This window comes from Ctenocephalides felis, unplaced genomic scaffold (genome assembly GCF_003426905.1).
Source record: "Ctenocephalides felis isolate EL2017-DRISC unplaced genomic scaffold, ASM342690v1 CF-g0.4_SCAFFOLD_01886, whole genome shotgun sequence".
NCBI lineage: Eukaryota > Metazoa > Arthropoda > Insecta > Siphonaptera > Pulicidae > Ctenocephalides > Ctenocephalides felis.
Window position 1 is genome coordinate 82272233 of NW_020538040.1, and position 14892 is coordinate 82287124.

The 14892-nt window shown below is 28.7% G+C and overlaps 1 protein-coding gene across 1 annotated transcript in view; it reads right to left on the reverse strand.

Annotated features, from left to right (window-relative positions):
• The window catches only part of LOC113378721 (complexin), a 548906-nt gene that overhangs the window by 462623 nt on the left and 71391 nt on the right, over positions 1 to 14892 (reverse strand). The window lies entirely within an intron of this gene.

Here is a 14892-nt window from a genome sequence, read left to right on the forward strand (position 1 = left end):
CAAAGTAACTTCAAACATATTCAACTTGCTAGTGATGGCAGAAGCCAGATCGGGGTCTTATATCAAAAATTTAATTATTCTTAGCAATAAACACAAGTATTTGAATTAGTAATATGTGAAGCGTAGATTCTAGGTAATAAGTTTATGACTTCAGCACTGTCTCCGTAGAGCCGATGGCAGCAAACGCGGCTGCTACGGGGAGGACACGGATAATCGCTTTATGTAATATCACGTGAATATGCATTAATTATAATTATCTGTTCAAACACAGCACGGACATAAAGCAGTGAACTGTTGAAGTTCTACATTGTAACAACATGTTAATTTCAGTCTTTCGAGTGTAATGAATAATATGAGCAAAAGAAATTTTTGCCAGGCTGATGAATTCATTATGTCAGACGTGACATAAAACATTGTGTTAATTACACGAGGTAACAAACTTTGTTTGCTACTAATTGAGTGTGTGCTTGATTTTTGTTTCAAACCGCGAACACCGCAAATTTATGTCGACATAAGTATATTCTGGATACAGTCATATGTGTATTCATATTTCATTTACAGCATTTGTGGAGTACCAGCATATTTAATAATAAATTTGAGATGTATAGTATAACGGAAGGTATAAATATTATTAAATTTGTAATAGTAGAAAATCGTTTGCGTTATTCTGGTGTTCAAATATAAGTGCTATCTTTTTTATTGGTTGGATATATATCTGTTATTACTTATGCATTTATTGATGTGAAAATTTAAATCAATCGAATAAATTTTGTTTCATTATTTACATTATGAAACCAATAAATATAAATAGGAACATTTTGAATTTATTATAAACATTTTACTTTTAATATCGAGATCGTTTGAGAAAATTTAACTAAGATTTTAAAGCATTTAAGTTAATCAGGTAGAGGGTGTTTTTTCCAATGACAGCATAAATAATATATTTATTAAGAAGATGTTGAAATTAATGTAATAATATATATTATAATCATTGCAATAATATTTTTCTTAACAAGTTTCAAAAATAAATTATTCTGTGAATCATATTATCTATTGTAATAATATTATTGAATAATAAATAAATTAATAGTGAAAAATGAAGCAATACATTATACAAAATTAATAAAATTTTTGATATTTGATAAATCGGAGATGATGCACAACATAGGCTTATGGACCTAATGGTACAAAAATATTAAAATAATCATATAAAGAAATATTTAACTATGACTCACTAAAAACGTATAACAATTATCATTATTATTTTTTTAATTATAAACAGTGCTCAATTATATTCGATCAGACTACCAGATTAGTAACTTAAATTTCTTTATTATATTATTAAAATGTTTTCACATCCATATGTGTTGCATTTATATAATCAATGCTTTGAATTATTTCTTAATATAATATTTATTATTATTTAAAAAAGAAAAAAAATTCTTTACATATTGACCTTGGTGAACAATGTACATAGTTCTACAGCGTCAAAAATTTTAACATATTTTCAAAAACGTTAATTTTCGTTTGTAATGAAATTTCTGGTATGCGCTAGAACACAAATGAAATCCCTATGATCCGTGTTTTTGTTTTACATCGAAAAAAAAAATAGGGAAACAAAAAGATAGTAATTGTGAGCCTATATAAGAATGAAAAACAAAGAAATCTGTTTTGAGCAATTTTTTTGATATTAATGAAGAAAGTAACTTTCACAGCGGCCTATGATGTTCGTACTTTTGAGTATGAAAATGTTATTTCAACTTAAAAATTCGGGGAAGAGTCACAAATCTTGATATCGGTTGTCTTTACAATAATTATAAGTATTTGTTAAGATAATTAAAAAGATTGAATGCAACCTAAAAATTACAGTGGCCCAGAGAAGGTTAATAACAAATGTAAGACTTAATTCTTATTTTTGTTTTTATTTTGTGAAGTTATTACAGTATATTCGTGCACATTCATATACCATAAAGTATTTTGTATTATTTCATTTACTATTAGAATATCAAAGGGTAAGATGTTACCTAAGAAACTAATGAATATCAAATAAACTTAAGAAGTGGTTGAATTATATCAATATCAAATTTAAAATAATATATTGTTAACTCTAGTCGTCTATAACAATGAACTATATCTTTACATACTCATTTATTGTCTCTAATAACTCTCTCAATTACATTATCGGTTTCTATATCAATATACACGTATCTCACTATAATCTCTTTATAACTTCTCCTCTTCTACTACTATCTATGACTATTATGATAGTATAATGATATTCCCAGAATAGGTGTATACAATTTGTATCTTTATGTAAAAATCAATGTATGTATTTAAGACAAATAAAGCAAATTTTCAAATTAAAAAAAAAAAAAAATTCTACTACTATCATCCACCCACAGCAATTATATACCGATGCATACTATCATTCCTACCAACATTCATACAATAGTGCGTCGCTTTTTAGACATTATATATATATATATATATATATATATATATATATATATATTGACAAAATAAAATTGAACCGATATAGAACATATGAGGCGTGCATGGAATTACAACTATTCGATTCAATGTAATTACCGGTTGAACTAATATCGACGTACTAATAATATTGAATGGGCAAAGCTGTTAAAATAGGCGTGAATGATCGGCATCAAATGTGTCCATCACTGCAACACAACGCCCGGCGTAGAGCCTCGGCCTCCTACTACCAGGAGCAAGGAGCATTATGCGCTCACGCTACGCGTTACAAATGTCAGGCACGCAATGCACGGGCCCCCGGAACTTGCATATTGACAGACATTCATCTGAAATGTATTACGCGCCACGAAATACTACATTCTAGAGACTGATAGTTCTACGAAGCATATGGTAAGAAAAATGATGCAAGACCAAAGTAAGAATTTACTTTCTTTATGGTAGCAAGATATTGAAAACGATTTTTTTTGTCTTCAGGCTATATAAGGTTAATTAACTTCCTCTATGGCAAGTTATTGTAATCGAAAAAAATCGTGAATGAAATTTTTATGTCAGGATATAATTTTTTATCCACAATATCGTTAGCACGGATCGATTTAAATGATTTAAACAACATTCGGTTGCTTCTGACGAGGAGATGTACTGATGAGTTTATGGCAAAGACAGGTCAAGCTGTTTCGTAGATATGTGCCAAAACGCAAACACAACCAACGATACAACGAAAACACGTTCTGAAAAAACGGCGCATCCGATTAGAATAATTTAAAATCATATTGAATGAGTGAATAATTCATTTCCCGTAGGGTAAGTTATAGTAATCGCAAAAAAATAGCATATCTTTACGTTTTGAAGGTTTCTGAACATTTTGGCATATCTTAGAAAAAATGGATGTATGTGTGTCTGTATGTATGTTTGGATCCAATTTTTTGTCCACGATTTCGGGCGCACGAATCAACCGATTTGAATGATTCAGAAAACATTCGATTCCTATGGATGGGACGAGGTGCTGATTAGTTTTTGACAAAGATAGGTCCAGCCGTTTCGAAGATACAAAAGTGCCAAAAACCGTAATTCATTTTTGAAAGGACGGAGCGCCCGATTTGATTCACTCAAAAACATTCTGCTTGTATTGATAAAATGAAGAATTAATTAAATTTGTGGGAAGGCAGGTCTAGCCGTTTTTCGATACAAAGAAAAATGTAAAAAAATATATGTTCATCGAATTATCAGATATTTTATAAATATTTTAAAAATGTGTACTAATTTTCTTACAATTTTTTTAGATTTCGTACCAAGAATTATAATTTTTAAAATTCACTTGTGAGGCTTGAACAAATATCAAAATTTTCAGAAAAAATGTTTTTTCAAATTTTTTAAAAATATACAAAGCTTTATACTTCAAATGTAAATTTTAAATTTACAATTTATTTTAAAAATGTATATATTTCATATGTGTGATTCTAATCGTAAGTAAAGTTAATCTGAACATTCGCAAGTGTTTTATGCGATAATATCGTCGCTATTTAATATGAGCGAAAAATTATATAGTATTTATAATTATCTATTTGAAATTATTTAAAACAAATGTTATTAATTATTGAGCAATATTTATTGATTACTGATTTATTCCTCAAGCATTTAATAATGGTACGAAAGTTTTAGCATCATGCCTCACAACTAGTTTATTACATTTTTACGAAAGCAGTTCCAACGGTTCCGAAATACGGAGCAAAAAGTGCAAAAAGTATCAGTTTTTGAAAGAAGGGCACATCTGATTAGAATGATTCCAAAAGCATATTGCTTGTGTAGACAGTGTTGGATTACTTGAGAAAAAATAGGTATGTCTGCACAACGAGTATGTTGCGTATGTATGTCTACTTAAAAATTATATCAAGGTCACGTGAACAAAACAACAGTGCTCACAATCTAAAGAACTAACAACGAAAGAAAATGCTTTTGTTACGGATTTTCAAACTTTGCCGTTTATCTCTTGATTCAACGTCATAAGTATCAAGATGACGGCTGGTTATACATCTTTTCGCCCCTCTTTTCAAATATTGCTAAAAAAACTATCAACTTTACTCATTTTTGAGATACCTCAAAAAGCTCAGCTCTATCTTATGTCAACAGAAACGGATAAGCAATGGGTCGTTTTCAAAACGAGCTAAATATAGCAAAACAATTACTAAATGTCTTCATAAGAGACAGATCATAACAATGCAACTAAAAAAACAAATTCTAAATCAAGTTTTTGCATATAAAAAAGAGTTAAATCGTTCATCGCATTTTCCATTAAATTTAGTCATTTATCATGAAACATTCGATCGCACGGAAGAGTTAGCTTTATGTCATTATGCGGATTCACTGGTATATTCAGCCCGTGTATAATTTATATCAAATGTATATTTCATTTAAGCACTCATTCTAATACAAACTACGTGCACCGACAATGCTATAATAACCGCGTTAACTAAACCCATAATGGCGTTGTGTGATGTGTGACGGTCACGTACGTATCACCGCGCTGACCGGAGTTTCCGCATGCGGACAAACGCACAGTGTGCTTTTGGCCGCTGAAAATATTAATTTACAAATTGGTGGACTAATTATGTTTGTTTGCTTATATGAACTCTTATATCCACGTAATTTAATATGGATATAAGCAAGAGTGGAGAAAACGCAAGCAATTATACTTAGGAGAATATTGATTATAATCATATTAATCATAATTGAAAGCACCACACACCGCATACGTGCGCATTATATTATGCTTATGAATTTGAAATTGTTTGAAATATAGTAATCGTATTTTAAGTTGGATCAATTGTTTCATAAAATTGATACATTGAAGATAGGGTAAATTTTGCGGTAAAATAGGCCGTAACATAGCGTCTTAGATATAAAAACTAGTCTGCAAAACGTCAAAATGCCATCAAAACTTTATTTTGCTTATATGCATTTATACACATATATAAACATAGGCTTTGTGTGGACAACGCCTAATCGCATAGTATTTCGACAGTTTTACTACCATTTTATATGAAGAAATAAGCGTAACATAGCGTTGTCATGGCACCGCTTCGTTACGCTCCATTTTTCCATTTCCATTTCTTACCGGAAAACTGGCCTCTAAGTCGTATTTGTGTTTGTAATTGCTGTCTGTACATGAAATTCCTTACTATACTGGATTGTAAAGTGCGTTTGATGGATTTTTAAAATGAAAACAATATTGAATAAAAACGACAGTATAATTAAATGTTGAGTGTGTGTAACTGATAGCGTCTGTATCTTCATGAACAGTTTCATCTGGATCTCGTCTAGCATCCAGAGACTAAATAATTTTATTTCTTCCTATATTCATTACTTTGGAGATAATTATTTTATTTTAATAATTATATTCAACATGGAAATTATTTACTAACAAATTTTTTATCTCACAAGTCAGTCTAAATTTTATATAGTTTTTTAATAGTAGGTATGACTAAGACGAACAGACACCTTAATCGTACCGAAACCACATTTTTGAAAACCTTATAAAAACGTTTTTACTGAACTTAATTTATTAAATACATTAAGTTCAGAATTTTATTAATAGTTGATTGTAAATTATAAGTCAACTAAATAAAGATTTAATGCACGTCAAATTTTTTTTATTTAATTTTATTTAATATTATAACATGATTTCCTCAGAATATGACTTGAGCTATCTTATCTTAAATCGGGAGCGTTTTAGTTTTTAGAACAAACTGAATGATATATATATATATATATATATATATAATATATATATATATATAAATATATATATATATATATATATATATATATAATTTTTATCTTGTTATGGCAATTCTTCATAATTTTAGAAACAGGAATCAAATTGATCAATCATTAATAATTTATATCTCATAGGATAGATGTAAGAAAAAAATGGTTTATATTAAAAATAATATAAAATTGTTTAAGAACTTAATGAATATGACAACTCACATTACATGGTTAGTTGCAAGCATAAGTTTGCAAAGTATGAACTTCAAATAAGAGTAAGAGAAAGAGCAAACTTTATGGTGCATTTTCATTACAAACTTACATTCAAATAGGTAAAAAACAATAAATCACAAAATCCATACACATATTAGTCTGAAAAACTCATTAAAGTGCAATACAAAAAGTAGATAAAAAACATTTTGTTATTTAGTGTTATTTATGAGTGCTGTTTGTTAACTTGAGAGTTTATGAACATCATGTGAATTGATTTAAATATTTGGCTATAGGAAAATATGACCTGTTTTATTCGAGAATATCTTTATTAAAGTTTACGTTATCCAAAGCCATAAGAAAGTAGATAGGCAAAGCATAATTACTTATAATAATACATGCCGAAGTTGATAAACCGTGTTGTGTAATATGAGCTAATATTTTACCATAAACTATCCGTCTATTAATTAGAAGCTAAAGCTATCGGTAGCTATTAAGCAAATGCATTAATCAATTGGGTAACAACATCGACTTCGACTATAATCTGAAGGCTGTTTATTTAGTAACCGAGCGAAGGCTTAGAAATGTACAAATATACAGTTTCTATTTGCATTCGATATTATCAATCTAATGATTTTGCTCTTTTCTCGGTAATTTGTATTCACAATAGCGAATCCGACACTGGTACAAACATGGATTTGAAATTTCATTATTATATTTGTAAATTTTATATATTGTACAATTGTTAATTGCATTTAACTATAATTGAATTTATGATAATTGTACAAAAATAATTGCGCTTACATTTCATATGCTTCAATTTGCTTTATGAAAATTAAAGTGTGTTGATTTGGTGAATATATAAAACGCGTATGCATTTTTATTGCAAATACGGGCTATCATAGAATTCTCATTATTAATATAACACCATGGTAATTATTATGATTTTTTATTACAGTGTAAATCATGGAAACTCTATTATTCTCATTATTTTCTGTTAGTTTAAATAAAAAGCAAAATGACCTGATTTATGCAAAAATTTTAATGGGAATAATTATAATACAAAATATACTTTTCGAATTGTGAAAATTATAAAATAACCAGTGGAAAAAAGTATTCATGAAGTTTAATAAAGAGTAATATATTGAAATTGGGACAGTTGTATCATTACGAAATGAAAGAGGCAAATTGTTATCATATTTAGCATTGAATCTACAGTTACATAACCTTTGTAAAAGCTTACACCTAGATGGGGTAAAAAGGGCCAACTGAATGCTTACCCAGGCAAAGTTGTGAAAAACAAAAAAATAGCAAATTAATAAGTAAAATAAGTTAAAAGTACCAATTTTACGGGAAATAAATTTAACACATAGTTATTCCAACACTGCTGATGAATATTTCTGACAAATACCAGATTGATGTTGGTATATACAGGCTTTCTCCGTAAAAATTGTACCCATGAAATTCAATTTTTGCATTCATTGAATAATTAGCTATTATTTCGTAAAATCTCTTGAAAATTAAAAATAAGACATTGGACTTTTCTGCCATTCCATTTTACCCCGCCTACAAGATAAAAGCACCAGGTAACAGCAAAAAACTTTTTTACAACGATGAATTGTAGTAATGCTGGGAGTTCTACTGAATATATATATAGTTGTTTATTTGATATGTGTGATTTGTTGTCATGTAATTGATTTGGTTTAAACAATTAATTGCTCAAAATCAAATTAGACCTTTGTGCCTCGCCCAACCCTACGTCTCATCATTAAAAATTTTAAAAAGTGCTTCTTCGTATTTCAATATAACGAGTATCGCAAATTCACAAGTTAAATCCATTTCATTTTATCATTTGTTACAATAAACTTAATACCAAATTTTTACGAAAAATGAATTCTTATAATCCATATTCTTTCAATAAGCGATAAGGTTCTTTATCATTATTTTTTTTGGCAAATCTCACTTTCAAACAAACTTTTAAGAAATGCTTCAAGTGTCCTTCATATTTGTCGGGGCGGCGAGTACAACAAGAGCCAGTTATTCGCTCGGCTTGAACCCTTCCTTTGTACTTTTATCTTTGAGCCAAAGCCCAAGATGAAATTCCGCCATAACAATGAAGAAGATTAAATTTCACAATCGCATATCTTTTTGTTCATTTTATGTCGGCTCATCACTAGTATGTGTGTTTTGTCAGGAAAACCGCGTTGTGGTGAGCCATGTTTATTCAGAACCAAGATTAAAAAAACACAATCGGAATTATTATAATGGAAACCTTCTTTTATTAAGTCTTTCCTTTTGTCGATAAAAAATTTCCACTTAAAATTTAACTTGGTATATTTTTAAGACCCCCACTAAAATCGAAAAATGCATGTAGAAAATTACCCTATCAATCCAAAATGTTTTTTGACTTTATAACTTACTATTCAACTCACATAGTTGAAAGTAGTGATTGATAACCCCAAAGCAAAACACAGTCATCAATCTGAAACTTTTTAGAGAACTTAGAAATTATGAGATAATATTGTTAGTATATTAGTAAATTATCTACAAAATAATCTATTTTTAACCATTTTGTTACAATAGGGATTATATAAATGCCTTTATATAATTACTATAGTTCTGGATAATTTATTTTATGAAATTAAGATTTCTTTATTTTTCCGTTATACATTTTACATATTGCTTTAAATTGCCGGCTTAAGTAAAATATTCTGCACAAAAATATAATTTCATGCTTTTTACTATACTGAGTTCGTCGTCTATGCTTCCATATTTAGCAGAATGGATCTATATTATTGGTTAATACGTCACGTAATAACATTAAGGTACATTTTGTATAATTTCATCGTACTTTTTTTTAGGCAAAAGTCAAATATACTATTTCGTCATGCAACAATTCAAATACTTGCACCTTGTTTTACATGACTATATATTTAAAATAATTTTACAAATTCTGAATGGATTTTCTCCAATTTGAAAATATGCAGTGGTATAAATTATAAGGACGCATATGGTATTTCTGCTCGCAGATCCCGATATTGGATTTTTGAATACCTAATGATGAAGTGTTTTTCTGAGCTCCATTGTGTGTGTTTCACAATGACTTTCATGATTGCGAATAAAGCAAATGGAACTTTTGCATATAATCATACGTGCCTTACATTTCTCGAATCTATTACATACAATGTAGGAATTGAATATGTATGCAAAAAATACGCAGCGATAGTGTTTTTCGATACCATTTGAAAATTTCAATATAAAATCGTGCTTGGCTTTGAAGATATAATCAATAAAAAAGATATAAATACGTGTGTAGTTTTCCAATATATGGTATTTCTTTAGAAATACATTGTTACATAACGAAGTAAATAATCTAAGCCAAGACGATTTAGAAGTTTCATGAATAATGCAACATCAACCCTAGAAGTTGAAAAAAATATGCAAGAAAATAAAGTAAAACGATATTGCAAGTTAAAATATTCTAGAAGTGTTCATTTAATCTGAATGCAAAATCCTTCAAAAAAAATCTATTGAAAATTTATTAGTCTGTTGATTATCATATATACTATTTGGAAGAAAATCCTGTCTATATAGATATATTCTTTCAGTGCGCTAATCATATTATATGATCTGGTTCCCACAATTTCTGGTTGACACAATAGATTTGATTTCATTGCTCTTTTAATCATGGCCCTTTTTTTAATTTGTAATTTTTTATAATATGTTTTCAAGTAATATTAAATTGATAACTAAGAACAAACATGATATTTCTAAAATGTATGTTAATAGAACATGTAAAAATATTAAAATTAAATAGAACAGGTTAAAGTTTTATACGTAAGCTAAATATTTTTTTTCTATCATTGATTTTTTTAAATGCGGATAAAAATTTGATAAATTAACTTAGGTATACATTATTAATTACATGTTGTTCTAAAAAACAAAGAAAAACAAGAACCTACTCTGAGATAGACAAAATTATTCTTCAGCTGATATAAAAATTTGATTCACATCTTAAAAGATTATATGCCTGTGAAAAGTGGTTTTAAAAAAATTATATGCTGGCGAGAATCGAACATGCAAAATTGAGCGTAAAAATTGGGAATCGACTTATACTAACATATCGATAAAAAATGTGTAGTCTTTTTTGTATATTTTGTTATGATAAAATTCAGTTTAAAAAAAGGGGCCACTTTCATATATTTTCAATGATATCTCGACCATATGGTGAGCTAGGAATTTGAACATTAGTATAAAACTCTTTTTGACCTGTAGAATGGTCGACTTGAGGGTGAGAGGTCGATTATGAATGAAAACAGACACATACCGGTCAATTAATTTATTTAAAGCTTTAAGAATATTTGGATTAAAACACTTTTTATATATTTATAATATTTTGAGTGGTTCGATTTGATATCATCTCTATAAACATGCGAAATTTTCTTCTAAATTCATAGGCGAATAAACATAGGGATTCTTGGAAATTGATATTTGAGTGTATAGAGAAAAACTTTCGAAATGTCGTTTTTTGTCAAAGTTCTTAGAAATAATTTATAAAAGCAGTATTGCAAAGTGTCCCGAAGGAACTCAATAGACAAGTTCAAATTATATATCAGGCTTAAATAATAATAAAAAAATAATAATAATAAATAAATTATCGCACTTATCTAGATTATTATTGAAATAAATATCAAGTACTTTATTCCTTATTGTGATGTATTAATCCTAACCAAACCAATTCGATTGATGTCAGTATATGTTACACATAATTCCCGTTGCCATGATGAAGTGTATTAGTAAGTATGAGAAATTGCCGCAAAACAAAATTCTACCGTTTGGCAGCATCAATCGGAAATAAAGTAAGCGATTAGTGGCTTATTCAACTGTAAAGATCCTCAACGTACCCGACGAGATGTTCTTTACCTATTTCTCTCTCATCGATCTTTATTAAGAACTTACTACTCAAAGCCCCGAGGAAGATACATCATGATGTACTATATGACGATAAAAGCATAAGATTTATTATATCATTACATGTCGGAAGAATGAATCTATCAAATGCGATGGATCTAGTTCCCACAATTTATGTTCTACATCGGAATCGTTATGTGGTATGTGAGTGAAATTTGTTTTAAAATGTTTGAAAAATATATGAATAATGGTCCTGTGGTTCTGAGTTATTAAGTTCTATGTGGGGTTGATCTATTAAATTTAGCTTAATTTTTTGATAAATTATCCAGGACATCTAATCTAGGACATGTTGACTTGCACAGCAAGAGATGTTATGCTCAAAGGCATATTTCACATTGTCAATTGACATCACATTGACAAATGTAGAACTTATCAACTCAGTGAAATTATACATTTTTAGCTACCCGAAAAATAAGTTTGCTTTTGCCAGAAAATCCAATTTAATGATTCCTGCTTTTGTTGTATGAAAATTGAAATAATAATGAATATGTGTGCAAAAATTTTATATTCTGTCGACATTTTCTCAAAAAGGGCTGAACGGATTTTAAAAATTAAAAGCCATTCGAAGTAACTCGATAAGGACTAGCGTCAGATTAGAGACGATTGGCCTAGTCGTTTCTCTATATTTAGGAAAATAAAAAATTGTACATATTTTTGCCAAAAATAGTGAACCAATTTCAGAAAATCTAAACCTGTTGCTAAATAGCAGTTACAGGTGGCGCTATCACAGGATAGTTACAATACTGTGTGAAATCTACAATTGTAGATAAATGTACTTATATAGATTGCTACAAAAATAATATTTACAAATAAAAGATCAGCTGGGAATAATATTGATTAGGTTTTGGTAAAGATCCGTTTTCCCTCATGCCCAATTGTTAAAAAAAAAACGATGATTTTTACGAATTTATCGAATCTATTTCACTATATAACTAAAATGTTTGGTTAAAAAAAATCATCTGCAAAGCTAAGAATATTTTAAACATTTGAATTTACCTCTAAATCAATTTTCATTAAGTCGATTATTATTTACACATTTCGGGAAGTTCATGCAACTAATATATAATTTATTAATTTATATTGGTGCATTAAAATTCATTATTATTATAATTAGCTTAAATCCGCTGAATAATGGCATATAGAATAGATATTGTATAATGCCTTTAGCTGTTATATTTAGGAATATATATATATATATATATATATATATATATATATATATATATGTACGAATATAATTCTAATCAGATTTAAATTGCGAGTTTAATTCTGATCAGCTGCGCGAACAATTCGAAATTACGTTACTTCGGCTAAGCTACCATTCTATTATCCTGTCTATATATATATATATATATATATATATATATATATATATATATATATAATCCAAATGTGTATTATATAACACAACCCTTATACGTTTAGATATGACCCTGTTATTTCCGCTACAGATGAAAATCAATGTAACCTAGTTGGCTGGTATCCAAAATATTCATGATACTCGAAAATATCCCAACATTCCAAATAAGTCAAGTACTTTTTTTGATCCGTCAAAACATTCCGATTTCCCAACATTACAGCAAGAGGATCGGCATTTGTGTATGCGGAATGAATATATTATGATGTCTGACAACCGAATTTATTATGTTAAACGACAACTCGTACAAAGGACGAAATCTCACTGTACGCAAAACCGCAAAGCGATAAATTTTTCAGCCAAACTTTGAGCAAAACAAACCTTTACGCGCGTAAATATTTACTTCGAGTAGAAACGATATAAATACTTAAACCTGGTTTAGTACTGCATCCAGATCACCTGGAAGTTCTTGTCTACCTGGTAAGTTCTAATTCGATTTTTAAAACTTTTTTTTTTCATTTATATTTTTTTACGAAAAGTCATATGAATTAAATAAAAAATAATTATCGTTAAAATATAAATATACAATCTTATATTGAGTTTCTTACTATGGTAAAGATAATGACTTTTATTTTACTATATAATATAAAGCTAATATAATAAAGAAAATGTTATAAATACATGACAATGAGAAGTTACCAGTGTCATTTATATTTTAAATAAAAAACACAATTGAGTTAGAATAAAATTGGTTTATGTATAAGATATAAGAAATAGGTAAAAAGTTTAAATTTTATATGTGGCACAATTTTAATGTTTGTGCTCTTTTAAATCTTCTTGGGAAGTTAATTTATTGAGATAAGTTTTACAATAATTTAAGTTCTATAATAATTTACGTACTGAACTATTAAAAACAAGTAAGTTGATCCTTTCGCTACGAATGTTGTCCATGGACGACATGTTCTGTGTCGGTTCAAGATTCATCTCTATGAGTCAAACTATTGGTAATTCTGATTGTTACTGTAGTAATTAGTATATTAGAAGCGTATCTTTCAATTTTTCAACACATTAATAACTCGACAGGACTAAAAGACATATGCCTTAAATGAAAACTAATTTGATATTTAAATACTGCCATAAATAAATTAACTGAAACTTTTACTTATTATTGGGGGCTGTTATTCTCTCAGGTCTTATTTTAAAGGACTGTAGCGAGAATTTATTGTATCTAGTAAGTAGGAGTATAGTGAGGAATATCATGTAAACTTTACTAAAACCATGAAAAATAATATATTTATAAAGTTAAGCATAGCACTTTTTTATCTAATACAGTACTACAAAGACTTGCTTAGCGATGTAAACAGCCATAAATTCAAAGTATGTTTTATTTGGATATGTTGGCTGATGATGCCAATTGACTTCTTTACAATGATTAAATAAAGTAAATAATTGATACGGATTCATTCATCCATATGAAATTTAATAAAAACTTTTATATTTTTTATCATAAAATTCTCTGCAAAATAATAATAAGCAATCAAGAAGTTAAAAAAAATAACAACAGATACAATGACAGCATCCAATGTACTCATAAACATATTTTAAATAAATACATTTCAAACGACTTATATTTACTGAAATAAATGCAGAACCTCCGAGTTAAAAATAACTGCTTCGCAATATCGGGAAACCGTTTTATTATTACTCTCTACAACATGTCATTGTGTCTTCATTATTTTATTCGATCGCATAAATCTGGTTTTGTTTGTAGGAGATGAAAACACATATCCCACACCACATTTTCCGGGCGAAGGCGACGCACAACAGTTTTCGGTTTTTTATTTTATTTTTCCTGAACCGGAGAGAAGAGAACATGAAAAATGTTATTGCTTTCAGAGCTGAATGCTAAACCAGGCAACGAAAATGCATTAGGATAAATGCAAAAAACCGACAAGCTTTGCTTGTGGAAACCGAAGCTGAGGCGTTCGGCTAACGAAAGCTGCTGTTGTTTCAGAAGGATGTTTTCCTGCTGCGACGTATTATTGTTTGGAACTTTGAGTTTGTTTTGTTCTTACTCTCGATTTGTGTATGTGGTATGT